General features: G+C 41.8%; 1 long non-coding RNA gene across 2 annotated transcripts; it reads left to right on the forward strand.

The window, feature by feature from the left end:
- Positions 1-9,440: 9,440 nt before the first annotated feature.
- On the forward strand, positions 9,441-15,662 carry LOC308386644. 2 transcript variants are annotated; one of them, XR_013969830.1, is made up of 5 exons: positions 9,441-9,674; positions 10,865-10,916; positions 12,920-13,075; positions 13,320-13,415; positions 14,721-15,662. It is a non-coding gene; the product is annotated as an uncharacterized lncRNA (long non-coding RNA). The 2 variants fall into 2 exon arrangements; XR_013969831.1 differs by having other exon boundaries at positions 9,442-9,674; positions 13,020-13,075; positions 14,721-15,661.
- The last annotated feature ends 6,060 nt before the right edge of the window (positions 15,663-21,722 follow it).

A 21,722-nucleotide genomic window follows, 5' to 3' on the forward strand; every position in this document is an offset into this window, starting at 1 on the left:
AACACCAACAATTTTGGGATGGCGTCACTGTTTTTGTGCTGGACTAAAAGATTGAGTGTGAGCTAAATGGTAAAGAGGCTGGTCCTTACATAGTGTTTTTCTACTCTACCAGAGCACTCAAAGCACTTTCTTCAATCTAACATTCACACTCTGATGAATGCTTGAAAGAGCAACTTGGGGTGAATATTTTGCCTAAGGATATCTGGCACCAGACTGCAGTAGCCAGGGATTGCACAACCAACCTTTTGATTAGTAGATAATCTGCCCTATCTCCTGATCTATGGCAAGGCGGGTACTTGAGGAAGCCAACAGAACAAGGCATCTAAGCTAAAAGCCTTCCACCACTTGGCACTGTGTAAAACTTCTGCCCATAATAATTATGAACAGAATTGGTGACAAAAGGAATCCCTCTTGAAGTCCACAACCCACCACAAATGAGTCCAACCAAATTCTCCCCTCTGTCTCTCTCACTTTCTTCTTCTTCTTCTTCGTATTATTGGCGGGTGGCAAACAACTGCATGGTGCATTACCGCCACCACTGGTATGGAGTGTGGACAGAAATCACGCTAAAAAAACAAACAAAACAAAAAACACTTCATATCCTCCCAAACAACCTTACTTCTCTCAAAAACTGAAACAATGTCTGATAACATTTATCCCCAGACTCCTTCTGTACTAACCCTACAAGATCAAGTTTCATATCAATGCTACTGAGATTTCGGACCAACCGTCTCCTCTCTACCGTATATTTCCGACACTTCAAAATAACATGCTCCAAAGTTCCATCCGCTCCACAATAATCACATTTCCCTGAGGCATGCTTCCCTATCAAGAACAGTGTGGAATTCAAACCCGTATGCCCAAATCTCAGTCGTGTGACCACCACCTCCTCTCGCCTACTCCTTCTTGTGGATCTCCTCACTCCCACCCCCCTTTGAATTTTATATAACCACCTTCCCCTCCTGTCTTCGTCCCACTGTTTCTGCCATCTACCCCTCATTTCTAGCTTAATAATACTCTTTACTTCCTCCTGACCAAAATTCACTGCCAGATCAACTATCTCATGATTAGTGGCTGCCTTTGCTAACCTGTCCGCTGCTTCATTCCCCCTTACCCCACAATGAGCCGGGACCCATACAAACACTACTGATAGACCCATCATATGTATCCTGTAAAGAGTTTGCTGAACCTCTAATAAAATATCTGACCTACCTTTCGAATGACAATTCTGTAGACTAACCAAGGCTGCACTGGAATCTGAACAAATAATTGTGTTCAATGGCCTCAAATCTTCCACCCACTGCACTGCTAATAGAATCGCTATCATTTCTCCTGTAAACACAGACAATCCATTATTAATCCTCTTCCCAATTTTTACCATAAAGTGAAATTTCGTATTCAATTTAAAATTCTGTTGCTTACTTTTAAAATTACTAATAACACAGGACCAAGCTATCTTAAGGAACTCATATGCTCCTGCGAGGGCTTTAAGATCATCCTCACAGTTATTGTTGGTTCAGCCCAGATCTCGTTTGAAGTCTAGAGGTGATCGAGCGTTTGCTCTAGCTGCACCTGAGCTGTGGAACAATCTCCCGATTGGCATCCGGGCGTCTGATTCTATTCAATCTTTTAAATCACGGCTTAAAACATATCTGTTTGAACTTGCTTTTTCTACCAGTTAAATCCTGGCCTTGTTTGCAGTGAGTTATTCTATTAATTTTTCTGTTTGTCTTGCGTTGTCTTGCGTTGTCTATGTTCTCTATCACTGTGTTTGATGGTACAGCTTTACTTTGCTATAGCTATGTGCTATAGTTTACTCTTATTAGTGGTTTTTACCTGTGAACATAATTCCACACTTATATGACTCTGATGTTATAGTGTTAATTGTTTTATTCTTTTATTCTTTTATGTAAAGCACTTTGGCATGCCCTTGGCTTTTAAATGTGCTCTATAAATAAAGATTGTTGTTGTTGTTGTGCATTACCGCCACCAACTGGTATGGAGTATGGTCTGATTGCAGGCCTCGGCACTTGCTGACATATGTCTAAGTGGTCCAATTCTCTCCTCTCTCTTTCTTCTTTCTTTCTTACAGTTATATTGGCGGTTGGCAAACAATTGAAAGGTGCATTACCGCCACCAACTGCTCTCCTCTCTCTCCCCAGGGCAGCTGCTTTTGATTAGCCTCGTTTGCCACCTGGGCCCAGTCAGCAATCATCTCTGAGGCTATATAAGCTGGGGATGAGCTGTGAGCAGTGTGGTTTTTCCCCCTCTGTGGCGCTACATGGTTTTCTGCTAGGTTTTGGACAGACAGCGTCCTTGCGAGTAGTGCGTAGATGGGCTTGTGGGCCCTGGAAATGTCTCCCTGTGGTGAGAAGTAAAATATGAAGTGGGAGGTGCCTCCCTTATTTGTTTGGTAGTTTTTCCTTTGTTGCTGTGATTATTTCCTTTGGCGTTATTGGTAGAACCAAATCCAAGAGTTTCAGGCCACAGAAAGCTGAGGAGGTGAATCTGCAGACTGAGGTGAAGCAGTGTGGAAGCTTGTTGATGGGCTACAGATGTGGATGAGATTATAATGTTTTACTGTTTGACTTTTACAAAAAATATTTTAAAATGGGTTTATGTTTTTGTAGCTAGCTGTGAGGTCACTTTTAACATGCAGGCAATCGGCTGCTTAATCTTATTCCATAGTGAGCATACTGTTTTACACTATCGTTATTTTAGCTCTCCTGAGTTTTCTCCAAGCACGACATCCCAGTGTATTTCAGACCCAGCAACACGCTCAGACAAAAACTGGTTCACCCGAAAGACAAAACGCCAAAACACAGACTTAACAATGTGGTGTATGCTGTACAGTGCAGCGAGGAATGCCCAGACCTCTACATTGGAGAGACCAAACAGCCACTTCACAAGCGCATGGCACAACACAGAAGAGCCACCTCCACAGGACAAGACTCAGCAGTCCATCTGCATCTTAAGGACAAAGGACACTCTTTCGAGGATGCCAATGTTCACATTTTGGACAGAGAGGACAGATGGTTTGAAAGAGACCATCTTTGAACAGAGGCGGTGGTTTACGACACCAACTCTCTGCCATCTATAATCTAGTTTTGAGATCCCTTCCCAGACGCCTTAACGCCCACTCACATCCTGGGCCATCTGATCTCAGGAATTCGCATGATAAGGTGGGGCCAGGTTTCACAATGAACACACCCGAAACTCTGGCTGATTGGGACCCACGCCCAGTTTCACACCATGGCTCAGGCGATTAGAGGATCATCAGGGGGTCCTTTTGTCCCTCTGTGGGGGGTTATTCCCACTAGGTTTATATCTGGGACTCTCCACCATTTGACCTTAGAACTGAAGAAGCTTCTCGGATGAGAGGTGAAACGTCTTCAAGCAACTTAAAGAAGTCCAGACGCTTTTCTTTGCAAGCTCCTTTGACTACGATGACCTGGATGACTGAGAACCTTCACAGACATATGACTTGTATACCTTTACAGCTGTTGTTGCAGCAACTCTTGGAAGTTTGGAATTCTGGAGATCCTAGTGTTAAGCCCCAGATTGTACGTAATGGGTTTTTTCTTCTTCTCTCTACTTAACCCTCTGACTGAATTATAAAATCCTTGGTCAAGATTTTTTTTTCTTAAGTGCTTTTATTCTTCTCAGGACATGAAAAAAATGTTCAAGTCTTTTGTTTTGTTTTTTGTATTTTTTTTTTTTTTCCAAAATATGTTTTTTTTTTTTTTTTTTAATTTATTTTTTTATAAAGTTATAGATCTGTCCAATCCAGTGGACTACATGCACCTGAGCACTCAGCATGAAATACTGTGAACTTACTGTAAAAATGAATTACCTTGTGTTCTATTGTAAATATACAAACACTTGTTTGCTTGTATGCTTTGAAAAACATCTCAGCAATTTTTTGGAACTTTTAACTCATATAGCCCCAATGTTTAGGCGTAAACAACAAAACCAATCAACAGTCCTAGCTGTGAATCCTACACCTGAATATGGCAAATTATCTCCAACAAGACAAACATTTGAGTCTACACAGTTCTATAACGATGCAGGACAGTATTACCAAGCCCTTATTAGCATGCTGGAAGAAAACACAAACTGACATCTTAGTCTCTGCATCTCCGAACTCTTCTATGTTCATCACACTTAGGCTGTGTGAAATTTTGCAAAGCATCCAGGGCACAATGGCACACAGCATTGCATGCAGATGTATTTGGTCTTCCGTGTGCACGCAACATCATGGCATTTGTTTGCATTTTTCACCTCGGTCACTTGGGGCCATTGATATCCTGTGGCAAACCTGACCTCACGGGCTACTTTGGTGACTGCTCTCCGCTTCACGGGTTGTGGGGTCCCACTAGGTCTCCCTCTTTTGCATTGCTGGAGGGTGCCACTATTTATCAGTGCACGAGCCACAGAGGAGTCTCATCATCTTTTCCAAACCAGACATCTGGTAGAGGTGCCAGGCATTTACAATGGTCACATCCAAAAAATTAAAAAAATACTCAGATGTACCACCTCTTGTTTTGACGTCTGTGGAGGTACATTGGTCAACAAGATCAACACCCACCCATGTGCTGATTGAAAAGGGCCACAGAGAAGGGCTTTTGGACCATCATCTTTTTTTTCTTCTTGTTATATATTGTATGTTATATTATCAATTAGATCTGCTGGAAACAGATGTCTGAAGAAATCTGTTATCCTTCCCCTCCACATTCAATTTCCACTCTGCTAGAAAAGGAGGCAAGTCTCCATCAAAGTCATTCTCTTGGACTTTCCAAATATTTTTGCAAGCTCGAGTATGGTCAGGTGCCATGTGCCCATCTGCGGAACTTCCTCTTCATCCTGCCCCTCATCATTCTCACTTTCTGTATCCTGACTGTCTGTGTCTTCATCATCCGTTGTTCCTATGTCTCTGTTCGTCTCTGGCAGCCACCCATCATCACTGGACTAATCACTGAACTCATCATCACTGCACTCATCAATGAAATCATCATCACTGGAGCTGGATGGAATTTCCTGGATTATTCTGTACGCTGCCTTATTCTTTGCTGCATTTGAAGTCTACAAAATATGATAAAATAATTATTACAGTAACTCAACCTACAGCTGATCTGCTCAAAAATATATATATTTTAAATGAGTAGCTTATAAATGTAACAATTATACGCTTACTTAGAACCAAAACAGTCCCAAGAAATAGTGAAGCAATTTATGACTAATCTTAAAAAAATATAGTGGGTAATGCATGATGTCCACTTTATTTGACACATGGTTACTCGTAGTTTTCATAACAATTTCTTATTCCAAAAAGATAATATCATTCCCTAGATGTTACTGCATATCATCATATTTTTTTAACCTGTTGGGCTCTTCTAGCATAGAAGCACTGATAGGATATGCCAGCAGTGGTCGGCAGGGGTGGCAGTTTGTCTGCCATCTTTGATTCAGAGGAAATTTACTTGCAGTTGCACTAACTGAACACTGAATTGACCTCAATGGAGTATGGCAGCAGAGAGCACTCTAGAGGCTAATATGCAGTTCCACCATAGAAACCAATGCATTAAAGAGATATGTACGTTTTAGTAGCTGTCCACTCCAGTGACCGCTATGCATCAGAGGGTTAATCCAAGTTCCTCATACCTCATTATTTTCCAGCTGAAGACTTTAGCATGATTTTTCTGTTCTTTTGCTCCACTGTGGTTGCACCGATTCTAGCCTGGACACATTGCAATAGACATAACACACAATTTACCTCAGTTCTCCAGACATCTAGAAGGTATAATTTTACAGGAGACAGCCTTTACATTTTGCATTTATATTACACTTTTAACTCTGACAAGCGGAAAACAGCAATGCCGCTTCTGCTGTTTCTCTGCTTCCATCTTTCTATTCCTCTCATATATTTCTTTTCTTTTCACCAGTATCTGCTACCCAGTTTACTCTGATACCTTTAGACTTGTCTTTTTCAGACCATCAAACTTGTTTTTGTTACTGTGCCATGCTCTTGTACTGCTGAGGCCTTATTGCAAGTGTAAAAGGAACTGAGAAATATGTACTAATTTCTGTCATTCCCTATTTTTGCTTGATTCTTTGTTTGAATTTATATTACATCTGAAGTAATATCTGTTTGTGTGTGTGTGTGTGTGTGTGTGTGTGTGTGTGTGTGTGTGTGTGTGTGTGTGTGTGTGTGTGTGTGTGTGTCTACAAGTGTAATTAGATTTGTGTGTATCTCGTTGTCTCTGTCTGGATGTTAAAGATGTCAAGATGTGTATGTATACTACCATTTTACCTGTGGACTGTCTTTTTCTCCTTCAAGCTTAGGTCCGCTACCAGTTCAGTTCAATTTCATTTTATTTATATAGCACCAAATCACAACAGTTGCATTACGGCACTTTATATTGTAAGGTAAAGAACTTAAAATAATAAAGGAAAACAAAGAACACCATAACAATCAGATGACCACCTATGAGTAAGCGCTTTGGCAACAGTGGGATGGAAAATCTCCCTTTTAACCGGAACACACCTCCAGCAGAACTAGCCGTGGGAGCAGTGGCTATCTCTTGTAACTGATAAAGCGGATAAAGGACAGGACAGAAACATGCCGTGAAAGAGAGCCAGAGACAACTAATAATTAAATGCAGAACAATATATAAACACATGAGTAAAAACAGGGACTTCACCCTCCACATCTTCTTGAGTGCCTCTCTCAGCCCTTGGTATTTCTTGAGCTTCTCATGTTCCTCCATCCTGATGTTGCTTTTCATTTGGTATAGCCACATCTATTATTATGGCTGTCTTCTTCTGCTTGTTACTCCTCCTTCCTGATCTACTGGTGGATGTTCGTTGTCTCATCCTGGACTGTGGTACTGCCACTCATTAGTCCCCAGCCTCATTCTTTTCGCTTAACATACAGCCTCAGGGTGCTGGACTCGCAGTGAAACCCTCCATGTTTGGTCAGGAGCTTCCTTGTCTTGATGTCAGTGGCTTCTACCTCCTCCTTTGTCAGGTTATTATCCCAGCAGGGGACCTGATCAAGGGCTGGGTGTAGGCGTTGAAAGCTCGAATCTTGTTCTTACCATTCACTCCTCAGGACTTGCCGGACCCTCTGCAAGTACTTAGTGGTTGCAGCTTTCCCAGCGGCCTCTTCGTGGTTCCCATTTGCCTGTGGGATTCTCAGGTTGTAGCTGTCCTCGATGTCTGCAATCCCTTCAGTTCTGACTACCTTCCATCTCTTTGTTATCATCTGACTACGCTTTTCCAGTCTGAACAACATTCCAATGTCATTGCTGTATGTCCTCGTTGTGGCGATCAGTGAATCAATGTCCCGTTCACTCTTGGCATACAGCTTGATGTCATCCATGTAGAGGAGGTGGGTGCCATTCCATAGTCGATATCCGTAGCCAGTCTGGTTAATGATTCGTCTAAGGTGGTTTATGCCTATGCAGAACAGCAATGGGGACAGAGCATCTCCTTGATAGATCCCACACTTGATGGCAATCTGTGCTATAGGCTTGAAGCTGGCCTATAATGTTGTATGCCACATCCCCAGTTCCTGAGTTCCTGATGAAGGGTCTTAGGGTCCTGTTGATTTTGTACAGTTACAGGCATTTCAGGATTTGTGTGTGGGGCATCAAGTCATAGGCCTTGCAGTCTCCAGAGACTGCTCTGTCTATCAGCAGCTGGTGTTTCGCTCCTCTGATATTCTTGCCAATACCTTCCTATGCCCCACTCATGTATTGAGCCATATGCCTATTCATCTTAGTCGCTATGATGCCTAACAGGAGTTTCAATGTGGTACTGAGGCAGGTTATCGGCAGGTAGCTGGATGGGACCGATCCCGTGTGGTGGTCCTTGGGGATCAGGATCGTCCGGCCTTCAGTTAGCGATTCTGGGTGTCTCTCATTGACTAGCAGCTGGTTCATTTATACTGCTAGGTGCTCATGGAGTGTCAACTTGACATAACACCATTGGGAACAAAGACTTAGAGCAAAGACTGCAAGCCAGGCCTTCTTATCCACACTTATCCATCTCATGCACTTCTAGAAGAATGGTCAAAAATTCTCATCAACACCCCTAAACTTTGTGGAAGGCCCTTCCAGAAGAGCTGAACCTGGAAAGAGTGGGCTGACGTTATCTTAAAACCTATGGGATGTCATCCAAGTTCATATGCATGTGAAGGCAGACAAATGAATACATTTGGCAATATAGTGTATAAAGTGTTGAACAGAGGAAGGTACTTCAATTATTATAGGTGCTATAACACTCCTAGGCCATAACTATGACTCTGAAAAGCAATGCCAAATATCAGAATGGCATATGCGATGTACTGTAAAAGGTGTGAACATTTTTAATTAACCTGTTAACAAGCTTGTTGGTGAGATACAATAAACATCAATCTAATTATTACGGTGGCCCCTAGAGACAAAACACTTGCAAACTCCAAAACACTTGCAAACTCCAAAACACATGCAAATTCCAAAACACAACGGAAGTGCTCCAGGACGCTAGGGGCAGTGTTGAGCTCGATTTGCAAAATAAATGGCAAGTTTGTCTGTATGGGACGGTCTAGTCTCCGTCTCGCTTCCCAGGTTGCCTAGCAACCATGATACTAACCACTGGAAACGTGTCATACAACTTTGTTTGACAGAAATGAAGGAGAACATATTTTGTTAATTTGTTTGTTTGTTTCTACAAGAGCTTTGTGTGATTTGATAAGTATCTGAGGCTGAGACCACAGGACAGTAAAACATGATTTTTGGGCTTCATTTCTGTACTGAACAGTCATTTAAGATTAGTTAGTAAATAACAATTAGCTAATGTTGTTCATGAGACTAAAGTCATATCACTTTGGTAATGTAAATATAATATGGCCAATATTCTAGTTATTATATTAATCATTATTAGCTATTACAGCAGTGTGAATCATTCCTTTATTGGGTGAGAAAATCAGACCATGTCATAACTGCTTTAAGTCATACAGAATAGATATCAGAGCCTTAAACAGGCTGACTTCTGCTAAATGGGTCAAACTGGGCAGAAAGTATACAAACACATAACATCCTTATAAAATATGATATAACACTATAGATCAACTTACCTCAGAATATATAAAGCATATAAACAATTACAGCAATATGATACAACAAACACAGCAGTACTACTAATCCAAAATACACCCTAAAAAATTATTCAGGGGCTTAGTAAATATCATTATAATTCTAAGTTAGATGACCTTGATTAAATCTTTGAAAATCACAAAAGTGTTATCTTGAGTTGAAAATACTGAAAAGAATGCTTAAATTTTCAACACCAGTTTTTGAGTTGAACTGAGCTCTTTTGTTCAAGTTTATTTAAAAGAAAAAATTCTGTATTTGAAACACAGGGTGCATTATTTAAATCTACTCCATTATATCTCATAGAAAGTACTCATAATAACTGAGACACTGGTATTCATACTTATCATTGTCTTTAACTTTAATTATTAATGGTTCAAAAATCAATATAATTTTGTCCCCCAATACTAACTTAAAACTTTGAGTAAGACTAATGACCTTTGGCATGTACCGCACGCGAGGAGCATGGCCTCATGGGAGATTTTCTGCACGTTGAACGAGACAGACACACATCCACTGCAGACTTGGTAACGTTTTCAGGTAAGTGACCAATTCTTACATTAGCTGTCTTTATCCACACCGTTCTTTTATAACATGTTCTGAAGAAAGCGTTTGTCATGGTGGCTCACTTTTCGCAGCGTGTTTGTGCACGTTAATTTAAGTTTTCAACCCGTCTTCCAGTCAAGGCGGCGGGAAACCGCACCCTTTTATCCTTTTACGTTCTGAGTCGCTATCTGCGTTCCGGGTAATTTGACCGGAATGTCCCGGTACCAGCGACCTGACCGTTTAATTGGGGGCATTTTAGGAACCACGTGAAAGCAGGTGTGCTCAGACATTTCTAGAAAATGGCCCTGTTGAGTCGCGGTGCGGGAGCTGCGGTAGTCACGCGGCCTGACTCACTCTGTCAGGTTGTTCAGGAAGAGATGAACAGACGTCATCAATGGCTTTGGTAACTAAGAAGACCTGCCCGCGGAACAGTTCATAGCAGCAACCATGCTGCTTAGCTTTCTTGTTCTATGTGGGGTCTTTCAGAGCATATAAGACGCTGCTTTCAGCTTTGTCCCGAACAGGGCCAGTTTTTGAGAGAACACTGACAGGACCGCCCGGGTCAGCAGATTACCTCATCCAGGGCCGGTCCAAAGTACTATGGGGCCTTAAGTAAATTTAGACTGGGGGCCCTACTTCCTTTCAGATCCCAGAAAATAATGAAAAAAAAAAGCTTTGGTCCTTTTGGTCAAGCCAAAAGTACCATCATTTCCAGTATAGTTAGTATATAGTTAGTATAGTATAGTTCCAGAAACACTCAGTTTATTTAAATCCAGGTTGAAGACTCACCTATTCTCTGCTGCATTTGAATAAAGCACCAAATCCACACTTTTAAGCTTAAATTTCAAAACTTACATTTAACTACTGATTTTATCTACTGTTGTGATTTTATGTTTTGATTTTATATACTGTTTTGTTTGTTAGTTTGTTTGTTTGCTTGCTTTAATCAATTTTAAATCATGCTTTTTATTTGTTTTTGTTTCTCTGTAAAGCACTTTGAATCACCTTGTTGTTGAATTGTGCTATACAAATAAATTTGCCTTGCCTTGCCTAGTTACTCCCAATTTACATAAATAAATGTTTATTTCAATCCAAGCTAAACTTTCTTATAAGAGATTGGTGTTATGGCAGATTACTCAGTGACATGTTTTGTAATGATAAAGTTTTGATTTGTATTTTTTCAGCACCATCTTCACCACCAGGAAAAAAATCTGCATCAACTACAAAGTAAAGCAGGTAATTTTACTCAGAGGACTTGATGTGTTAAATTTTGGAAGGATATGATATTGTTTTATACAAGCTGAGTAGTGGATGGTGATACCACCTAAATATTTATACTGGTTTTGTGGTGGGTTATTTTAGTCATACAAATGCCAAATCTAAATTTTGAGAATTTTTCAGTTCGGTAAATATATTGATGAGTTCATGGCCTGTCATCCAGTGTCACCATGAGTATAGGCGCAGCCCTTTAAGTGGGTATTCCCCTTGTGCGCGCAGCACTGAAGTATTTTAGTCCACGCCCACCTGCTGTGTGGGCCTCACCCTGGTCTAGTATAAGCTACGGTGAGACCAGGAAATCGGCTCTACCGTTTTTCTTCAGCCAGCCAGAAGATGTCCAGCGAGACCATCCGTCTGTGTCCATCCTGCCAGACCCGGCTACATCATGTCGTATGACCGACATGCCGTCTGCGTGGGCTGCCTCGGTCCTCACCATGCGGACCTTGCCCTCACACCTTAATCCTATTGCTGCTCCTGTTAGCTCCTCCCGCCAGAGGAAAAGCAGCGGAGGTCAGCCTTTTTCAAGGCTGATGCTGAGGAGGCGTTCCCACTAAGAGAGGCACTCGCTGGAAGAAGCCATCGAGTTCTTCGATGGTGGGCCGGAATTGGATGATTCCACCCACCGTGAGGAAAACGGCAGTGGTGGCAGCTCCACTGCCTCCCAGCTGGGCAGCCTGGTGACAGAAGGGTGGATGAGCCGACGCTCATCCACCCCTGGCCTTCACATGTCGGCAAGGACGCCGCTCCCAGTTGTTGGTGCGCTGCTCCTGGATCTGCCTGGCATCATCCAGGAGGCAGCTGGTGAGAAGGAACTTCCCGTCCCTCAGCCTTTTCCACCCCCATCTGATGATCGTGGCTCAAGAGTTGGGAGTTTGCCTTGTAATCGGAAGGTTGCCGGTTCGAGCCCCGGCTTGGACAGTCTCGGTCGTTGTGTCCTTGGGCAAGACACTTCACCCGTTGCCTACTGGTGGTGGTCAGAGGGCCCGGTGGCGCCAGTGTCCGGCAGCCTCGCCTCTGTCAGTGCGCCCCAGGGTGGCTGTGGCTACAATGTAGCTTGCCATCACCAGTGTGTGAATGTGTGTGTGAATGGGTGGATGACTGGATATGTAAAGCGCTTTGGGGTCCTTAGGGACTAGTAAAGCGCTATATAAATACAGGCCATGATCTGGCGGGAAGGTATGGCTCCACTCACTCTCGTTGCCCAGATCCCATCTGGCCTCAGTTCCCAGGGATGATGACCAACCTCTCTGAGGCAGCAGCAGAGCCAGCGAAGATTAGAGCGCCGGTCTCTACCTAGGGCTTCACAGAGGGCTTCACAGACCGGAGTTTTCCGCCTGTTCCCCCTCTGGAGCCGAGCCTCGCTTCAGTTTTCGGCACCAAAATGACCAAGGTCGTTGGACAGCGACCGGCCCATCCCGCCAAACTTGACCAGCTGATAGCAAGGTTCACTGATCGCGCACATCAATGCACTGTTCAGTCAGCTGCATTGACTAACAACACTGATTTGCTAGCGTTTGTCATCTCCAGGAAGGTGGAGGAAGCAGAGCTGCCAGAGGAGCTGAAAGGCTTTCTCTGTAAAGCCGCTGACACGATTCTGAATATGTGCGCCACTTCAGCGGTGTGTTCCTCTCGCATCGCTGCCTGGCAGACGATGGTTCAGAGGGCAACCTGGCTCCGCCTCTTCCCTCTAAGATTATACAATCTCACAGGGAAATAGTGCAAGCAATTCATAACATAAAATTTAGAAGCTTAGTGGAAGATAATACTTTATGTTGAGGGTTTAGTCTGCATACTGAACAACTCCACTTATATGGATTTATGTCTGGATGTGTAAATTAATCTTTTGCATGTTAGAAAATAAGGTCCAGGTTGCAAAAAATGGTAGATTTTTTTTTTTTTTTTTTTTTTTTTTGATTGAATCAGAATTTTGGCCTTCAGATTTTTTGTCCTCTCCCATCCAGGTCAGTGCAGCGTTTCATAGGATCACAACCCTGAACCTTGAACCAAAGTTCATGTCATCGTTGGACTTGTATTCATCCAAACTCCTGTCCTTGTTTCAAGCCAAGAAAGGTGCTGCTGGACAACGCCACAGGGCACAGTTAAACCTTCTGCTTCAGGTAAGGAAGATTGCATTTTCTAACCACAAAAACGTTCCAACACAGCATTGAAGAGGCCCTTCCACTAAAAACGGCTTTTCTTAGGTTTCTGTTCAATATTTTAGCTCCACAGGTGTTCTTACCTTGATGGTGGGTGTGAAAACAGGTCAACAACAGAAAAAAAATAGTTATGTTTAAGCTAGAAATGGTAAGTCATGTTTTAAATGTGCAAATTTTGCCTCAGTTGAGACTTCCTGTTTTACAGAGTGGAAATTCCATCGAGAAAAAACGAGAAGTCATCATCAGATGTTTCATTGACCATCTGGGAGAGGATCCAAGTGCCTTAATCAAAACCTTTGAGGTTGGTGCAATAAATCTGTTTTAGGAATATTAGTACCGTATTTCCCGGACTACAAAGCGCACCTGAATATTAGCCGCACAAGCTAAAATCAGGGGAAAATCCTGGTTTGTACATACATTAGCCGCACCTGACCAAAAGCCGCAGGTGTTTCAATGTTGACTTATCATATGTAAGAGAATATGCACAAAGGGAATTGTCAGGAAAGAGATGGCTGTTTGGAGACACACCCCTTTTATTAATATCTTGAAAAACAAGTTATGGGTACATATTTGCATAACTTTTTAGGTATATGTACAAGTAGCGGTAATTACAAGTAGGACACATGTACTGTGCTTCATAAATGAGTAACAAATGTAGTACATAACAATAACCTGCAGCACACCAGAAAAATAGATTCAGACTACCTTTTAGGCTCAGGTGCAGCGACACGGCTTTAACAAGAAGAAAAGTCAGTCATTCACCACCATCTTTCTCTTCTTCCTGCGCACTGAAACCACCAAAGTCCTCTTCTCCAGTGTCGGAAACGAACAGGCTCAGGATGGCTTCGTCATCCACTCTCCGCTTCTCTCCTTCGTTGTCACTTTCAAAACCAAAGAAATCCTCATTGTCAGTGTCAGAGTCGAACACCCTCAGAAGGGCCGTGGCGGTGTCCTCCTCTCCATCATGCAACAGTCCAGCCCTTCAAATCCGTTGGTGATCGTGGATGTTTTCACACTTTTCCACGCTGTCAGAATCCACCGGTGGAATTGAGCATAACTTGCTTTTCGCAAGTTTATCACCGCTCGTCATCCACGCCTCCCGCTGAACGCGTAGCGCTACTTTGAAGTTTGTTTTTCGCGCTACTTGTACGGCACTGTGTTGCCTGGCGGATGGACATGTGACCAACATACCACTCTTGAACCCCGATACTGTGTGTCTGATCACATGCCCTTCCGCCAGGCAACAGCGAAACAAACAAAACAAATCTTACGATATGACAAAAATCATGGACAATCCAGAGAAAAGCCGCACCTGACTAAAAGCCGCAGGGTTCAAAGCTGGTGCAAAAAGTAGCGGCTTATAGCCCGACAATTACGGTAGTTTATTTTAGCTTGTGAGATCATAGAAAAGTTTAAGATACTGTTCTAAAGAAAAAAAAAACACTTCAAAGCATACAAAAGAATAGCATTTGCATTTGCTATTGCTATAAGATTTTGGAGCACAGTGTCTACATATTATGAGTACCGGTGATGTCATACAAATGAAACTTTTTGTTTCAATGTTTGGAAATATGTGAGCTTAAAACAGTTGTTTCTCTTTTTAAAGGACGGTGCTGATGCTGTCTTTGTTGAAGAGGCTTTGGCTGAGGAGGTGATGAAGATTTACCTGCTGCAGAATCAAGACAGGTCAGGCGAACCTACTGATGTGGGTATTGTTATTGAAGGCGTTACTGTTCTGGGCAAACTTGGGAATCTGAGCAAAGCCTGTTGCTATCTTTTGGGACTGTGCTATGCTCTGGATCTGAAATACCCCAAGAATTTCAAATGCACATTTGAAGCATTTCGAAAAGTGTTCATGGAGCTGGATCCAGGAAACCTTTCTGTCAAGGTTCAAAGACTGAAAAATGACCTCTGTTCATTGTAGACAAAATTTCACAGGGCTGTTCTTAAAGTGTTAGACTTGTTAAGTGACATGTAATGCTCATCAAAAGGTTCAGTTGCGACATTACATTGTTTTGACATTCCTGTTCATAAATAATGTTTGTACCATAAACTGTGTTTTTGTATTAACTTTCCAGATTCACATTAAGGTGTAAATGGGAGAGTATCATTATGGATGTTTTTTGGTCACTCTTTAGTTATAATCTTCCCAATTTTTTGGAATCAAAATAAGATGTTCAAAAACTATGTCACAGTGCAAATGTTTTTTTTTTTCAGGATTTATATCTTTTTGGGATCTTAATTTTATTTTTGTCATTTGACCTTTTCTGAAAAGGTAAAGCACTGCGTTCACTTGAGCCACTTTTATTCTTTGTATGGCAGGTACATTTTAATTGTTGTTAGCATCAATATGCCAGTTTTACAGAGTTTTATCAAGCATGCCAATTTGGATGCAATTTTATTATATAAGGCTGTTGTGACTGAAATTTTATCCAAGTTTTATCCACTGAATGTAGAACAGATTTCAGCTCACTGTGTTCAGAGAAGGAATCTGCTAAATGTGTGATTCACAAAAAAGCTGTTTAAAATAAATCATTGTGAACAATGTTGAATTGACGTGGTTCTTTTTTCCTGTGTGTGTGTGTGTGTGTGTGTGTGTGTGTGTGTGTGTATAAATAAAATAAACACTTAATTGTAATTAACGTTTTTGCTTAAATTAACTTAAAAATATTAAGTAAATTGCACCATTATTTAAAAACAAATAATTGTAATGGTGTAGGTTAAATGTGCCAAGCATTTCAGCATTTCCTAATTAATATTTTATGTAGTTTGAACTTTTGGTTACTGTTGTTTTAACTTAGATTTTCAATTGTATTTACTCAATTTTGTATGTTACTGTAACATCTTTAATTGTTCATAACAACTTATTCCATTTTAGTTGGATTTACTCAATTAATAAGGTGTATTTAAGAGATGTGATTGTTTTTGCATTTACTCATTATTTTTGAGTGTAAAAGTGTTGCACCAAAATATTTAAGTAATTATCAGTTTTAGTTCTTAGAGTGTACTCAAAGCTTCATAGAACTGAAACAAACATTTATTTTTAGGTCCATTCTGCTGCTGATACATACTTTAGGTTTCTGAATATTAAACTTGTTGCTGCCTTTCATAGTGTGTAACTTGAAGGCCCTGAGTACTTTCTCCCACACTGAAAACACTGGGAGGATAAAATTATTTGAACATTACCTAATAAGACAGATTCAGGACAGACAATTAGTGATTCTAAACTTTTCTAGCAGTCCTTCACAAACAGGGAACAGTCCGTCTATTCTCTCCATCTGTCAGCTGCTGCTGGCTCTTCCTCCTCCTCTTCCTCTTTTTTTTTTTTTTTTTTTTTTTTTTTTGTGTCCCGTTTGGATCTTTAGCCATCAGAATTGTTGTCTTAAGGCCAAGAAAGATGCCAAGCGGATTTATTTTACCAAGTGGATCATCATGGCCTTGCCATATTGGTCCATTTGATTGACCTTTATTATAATTATGAATTTATTTTATTTTCAGTTGCTACAAACGGGACAGACATGACTGGGGGATAGGACAGGGAGAAAGAATGAAAGAAAGAGAGGGAGAGAAAGAAAACCAAAGGGGAGAAGAGACGGTGAGAAGGGGGGGAAGAAAGAAGAAAAAAAACAAACAACAAAAAAAAACAAAACACCTGGGTCACCTGTATGGAGAAAAAAACAGAAGAGAAAGCAAACAACAAAGAGCAACATAATAAAAAAAACGGCACCATCACAATAAACTAGCTAGCAGTAAATATCAGTAGATACTAAACAATAAACGATATTGTGCAGCACGCAAGATAGACAGCGCACAATGTGCTTTGAGGCAGCAGCCAAGAAAGCTGTAGTCCGCGTCTGTGAATACCCGTGTGTACACCTGTGTGCATACCTGTGTGGATCAGCATGCTTGCATTCCAAAGGTTTCTCCATGTAACGATCTGCTAGGGAGTGTGGGGAGCCACAGCCCCGTCCTCCAGGGTATGAAGCAGGTATGGAGGAGATCAAAACTCCAGACATCCAGAGGCCCCCAGAACACAAGAGACCAAGGAAGACCAACAGAGGGGCAGCCGCGCCACTGTCCCAGTAAGAGCTGAGGAGAGTCCCAGATGAGGGCTCACTCAGCAGCCGCGGAGCAGAAGCCAGGGGGAGTTGCAGTGACGTGCCCGTGAGCTCCGCCGGCAGCCAGCTGTGCCTGAGTGACCGAGCCCCAGGCCGAGAGGCCGGGGGCACCCCACCTCCGAAGTGGCCCGAGCGAGCCCCAGGCTCCAGGCCCCGATAAGTGGCCACCAAGGAGTGAGCCGGTGTGTACCCGGACGCCCACCCCCAGACACAAAGACCCACCAACGCACCGACACCTGAGGGAGTCCGCCACTGGCAGGGGAAGTGGTGGTGGGTGGAGATAGGCCTCCAAACCTTGGAGGGCCTGAGATGTCCACAGAGAGGTGGCGTCTGATACCCAACCTGACATATAGACACAGACATACAGGCACACACAGACACAAACATCCATTCCCACCCTCATGCTCTCATATGCACTTACTCCACACTCAACCAACGTGGAGACAGACATAAAGACATGCTGTACACACGATCACACTCCCCAAGCGTACTCTACGAACCGGGTCTAGGTACCCTTGCCCCTGGAGGGGGGAACTGCACCCAGACCCAGGTGGTGTTACCCTTTTCCCTGCGGTGGGGAGAGGCAGACCGCCCCGACTCCGCAGCAGCAGGGAGGCCCCACACTCCAGACCGCAGTCGGACGGCCAACTCCTCCTAGCCCCCCCCCGCTCCAGCAGGCCGCAGAGAACAGGGTGAGAGAAGACTCCAAACCTCCCTCCACCCGCTCATTGTAGTGTTGATGCATGTGTGTTCTCCCTCCTCTTCCTCACACACTGCTGAGTTTGTCCTGGTGGATCATCATGGGTGCAAAGCCTCACAGATGATGTACAGCAGTGGGTCCCTCAGTCTGTCCTCACTCTAGACACTTGCAGTTGTCACACATGGAAATCAAATGTGTGATAAGCTGCAGGATTCAAACACAAGTGTAACTTATAAATGAATGTTCATACTTTTATTCCACAATCAGAGAGAAAGAAACAGAGAGAGAGTGCAGGACAGACAGACAGGTGACAGTCTCAGGTGTACACACTGCTACAAAACAGCACAAAAGAAGAAGGATTTAGTGTTTGTGTTATTACGAAACAAAAAGAGTTCCCAGATGGTACAGTGGACACGTGTGGCTCCTGTGATTAAAACATCTTTCTTTCAGCTTAATGAGTGAACCATCAGCTCGTTCAAACACACGTTAAAGTCCGTTTGGCTCGACACCACCGAACAGAGGCAGCAATATAACAGTGATGCTGCAAACCGAGCAGCATCACTGACTTTCAGCTTGTTGTTTTTGTGGATATATGACTGACTTTAATTATCCATAAAATCATCACATTCTCTGTAAGATTAAAGTCAACTATTGAACGGCGTATATTTTGAAGTAAAGGCTTTAAAACCAAGTTAGTACAAACATTGCTAATGTCACATAACTTTCCCAACATGTGGCCAACAGTAATGTTTTAATGTTCTTCATTATAAAAACATTTGCGCATAAATAAGTGACATAATATTCAGTACTTACTTCTGAAAGCTTACTCTTCGGCGGCTCCGTTTCTGCCGTTTTTTTCGGCAAAATTATCCACACCACCACCGCACTATGAAATCTGGGATATGTTGGGCCCATCCTTAAAATTCAGGGAAATTAAGGACGCATTTGAGGGCCGCATTTCGAGCAGCCTTTGAATTGGGACAGCCTTCGTCGTGTCGCTGTGCCGTAATCGGCCTTAAAATGCGGCCTTTAAGGCTGCAGACCCTGAATTGGGATACAGCCCAAATCCGGTCATTGGTACTTCCTGGCTTGTGTAGTTACTAGGTAACAAAAGCTCAACACTGCCCCTAGCGTCCTGGAGCACTTCCGTTGTGTTTTGGAATTTGCATGTGTTTTGGATTTTGCAAGTGTTTTGGATTTTGCAAGTGTTTTGGATTTTGCAAGTGTTTTGGATTTTGCAAGTGTTTTGGAGTTTGCATGTGTTTTGGAGTTTGCAAGTGTTTTGGAGTTTGCAAGTGTTTTCGAGTTTGTATGTGCTTAGTCTCTAGGGGCCACCGTAAATTATTAATCTCAGCACAAAAAATGCTAACAGAGAGTTCATTCCACAGGGAAAAATCAATGTTTCTAGAAAAGCGCACAGGGATCAACAGCAGAGTAAGAGAGGTTTTAAATCCGGTTTTAGTTAGGTGACTGTAACTCTGTTTTGACTGTTTGCTGGTTTTATCTGTTTTATGGCCACTTTCAATGTATTTTCTTCATAATGAGAGTCACAGTTGAAGAATCTTGAACAGTGTTTGCAAACTATAATGCATGTCTGGACAGAGTGATCCGGGTTTATATTGTATGCTCTTCAAAAGCACACTAAAGAATGCACAGTTACTGCTTAGCCATTTATGTAAAAATTACCAGCGCTTAATGCATGAAAAAAAAAACAGTTCTACATTTTATAGATGTGAGAAACGTGTATTTGAAATGTGGCATAAATTAATGCATAAAGATGCAATAATTCTTTATTCTCATTTTCTTATGCTCTTACAGTTGAGAATGGCATAAAACAACTGGAGAGTTGAATGAGAGGAGGTGCTGATCTAGCAAAGTTAGAATCGTAATCATCACCTTTATTAATGTGGTATGAAAATCATTCTGCTGTAGTGATGTTTCATAAAAGATGAAGGATGCCTCAGTGCTTCCCTGGAAACATTTTGTTTACTTCAGACTGATAATCAGCTGCATTCAGCTGCAAAATTGGACCCAATTGATCTGTAGTGCTGTATTTAGATGGTTGCCTAATTGTCCTGTCTAATTTGTCATTGATAGCCTCATACTAATGCAAAGGAAAATTGCTCTAGTTGTCTTACAACCTTCATGAACAATTAAAACTGGAGATGGAACAAATACAGACAATACATGACACTCTCAGATGCAGTTTATATTGCCAGCCAGAACATAATTGAAATTTATAGATAATAACTTATAACTAATCCAGTAATATTCAGACTGACTGTACTGACCTCAAAATTTTGTTATTTCAGTGTAAAACATGTTTTATGTTCTGTGATATTACCAAGTTTTTGCATAAGTAAATGAGAATAATTCATTTTTTAACAGACTAATTAAAGTAATACATCTAGAATGTAAATGTAGACGTCTTTTGGAAATAAAATAGTCTTTGTGCTAATGGCATAATCAATTATTTTTGTTCTTGCAACGACATGCCATGGTTCCTGACCAGTGTTGGTCAAGTTACTTCAAAAAAGTAATCAGTAACTAATTACTAATTATTTCACCCAAAAAGTAATCCCGTTACTTTACTGATTACTTATTTTCAAAAGTAATTAATTACTTAGTTACTTAGTTACTTTTTAAAAACACGATTTACAACCTGAATAGGTGATAAAGCGATAGATCTTTCAGCCCAATTCCACTTTTTCTACATAATCCATCATACAAAATGTAATCAAATGGAAAAGTCTCCTTTTTTAAAACTTGTTTTATTAGTTTTAATCTTTTAACTTTATGCATCAAGGAAAAATTTAATTATATGCAACATTCTCTGACTGGAAGAAATTTGTTTAATATTTAAACCTATTTTCTGCACATTCCAGCACATAAAATAATTGTTTTTTTGTGTGTTTACACTCACTCTTTCAAATAGATGCAAGTAAAACACAGCAGAAAATAAATAAAGTCAAAGACTAGCGGCCCTTTTGCTCTATTTTCACCTGTAAAGCAGGAGTGGCGTAGGCAGAGGTTTACCCTGGTGCAGGTGTGCCGCAGCGGTCAGTGGAAGAATCCGCTAGTTTCTCTGTGAGTTTCCCATTACATCATAGCGCACTCGGTGCTTGCTTGGAAGTTTAGGGATTTTTTTCGCTGGAAAAAGAAGTTTTCTTCCCACGCACAACGGACACTAATGTTTTTGTCACTTTTTTTGGAATCAAACTAAGGTCAGTACTTCCACGCTTTAAACGCTGCACGCTCATACTCTCTCCCGCACTCGATATATTATCCATTGTTGATCTGCACACAGCTGTTTTCACAAACGTCGCACTTGCTTACGTCACTGTCATGAGACATTCTCGCAAAAAAAATCACGGTTTTAGTAACGCAGTAACGCAGCGTTCCTACGTGAAAGTAACGGTAATCTAATTACAGTTTTTGCAATAGTAATCCCTTACTTTACTCGTTACTTGAAAAAAGTAATCGGATTACATCTCTGTTCCTGACCTTAACTGAACTAATTTTTTTATGGGCAGAATTTCTAGGCTAGCCCAGTGGTAGAAGGCTTTTACTTGGGTGGTCTCAGAATCTCATCTCTGCTTTTTGCAGATGAGGTGCTTGTGTTGACTTCATCAGGCGATGGCCTCGAGCTTGCACTGGAATGGTTTGTAGCAGAGTTTGAAGAGGTGGGAATGAGAATCAGCACCTCCAAATCTGAGCCATGCTACTGTTAAGTATCTTAACAAGGGTCTTGTTCACGAGTGACTGGAGAATGGACCGGGAGGATTGGTGC

This window comes from Rhamphochromis sp. 'chilingali', assembly GCF_963969265.1.
Source record: "Rhamphochromis sp. 'chilingali' genome assembly, chromosome: 19".
NCBI lineage: Eukaryota > Metazoa > Chordata > Actinopteri > Cichliformes > Cichlidae > Rhamphochromis > Rhamphochromis sp. 'chilingali'.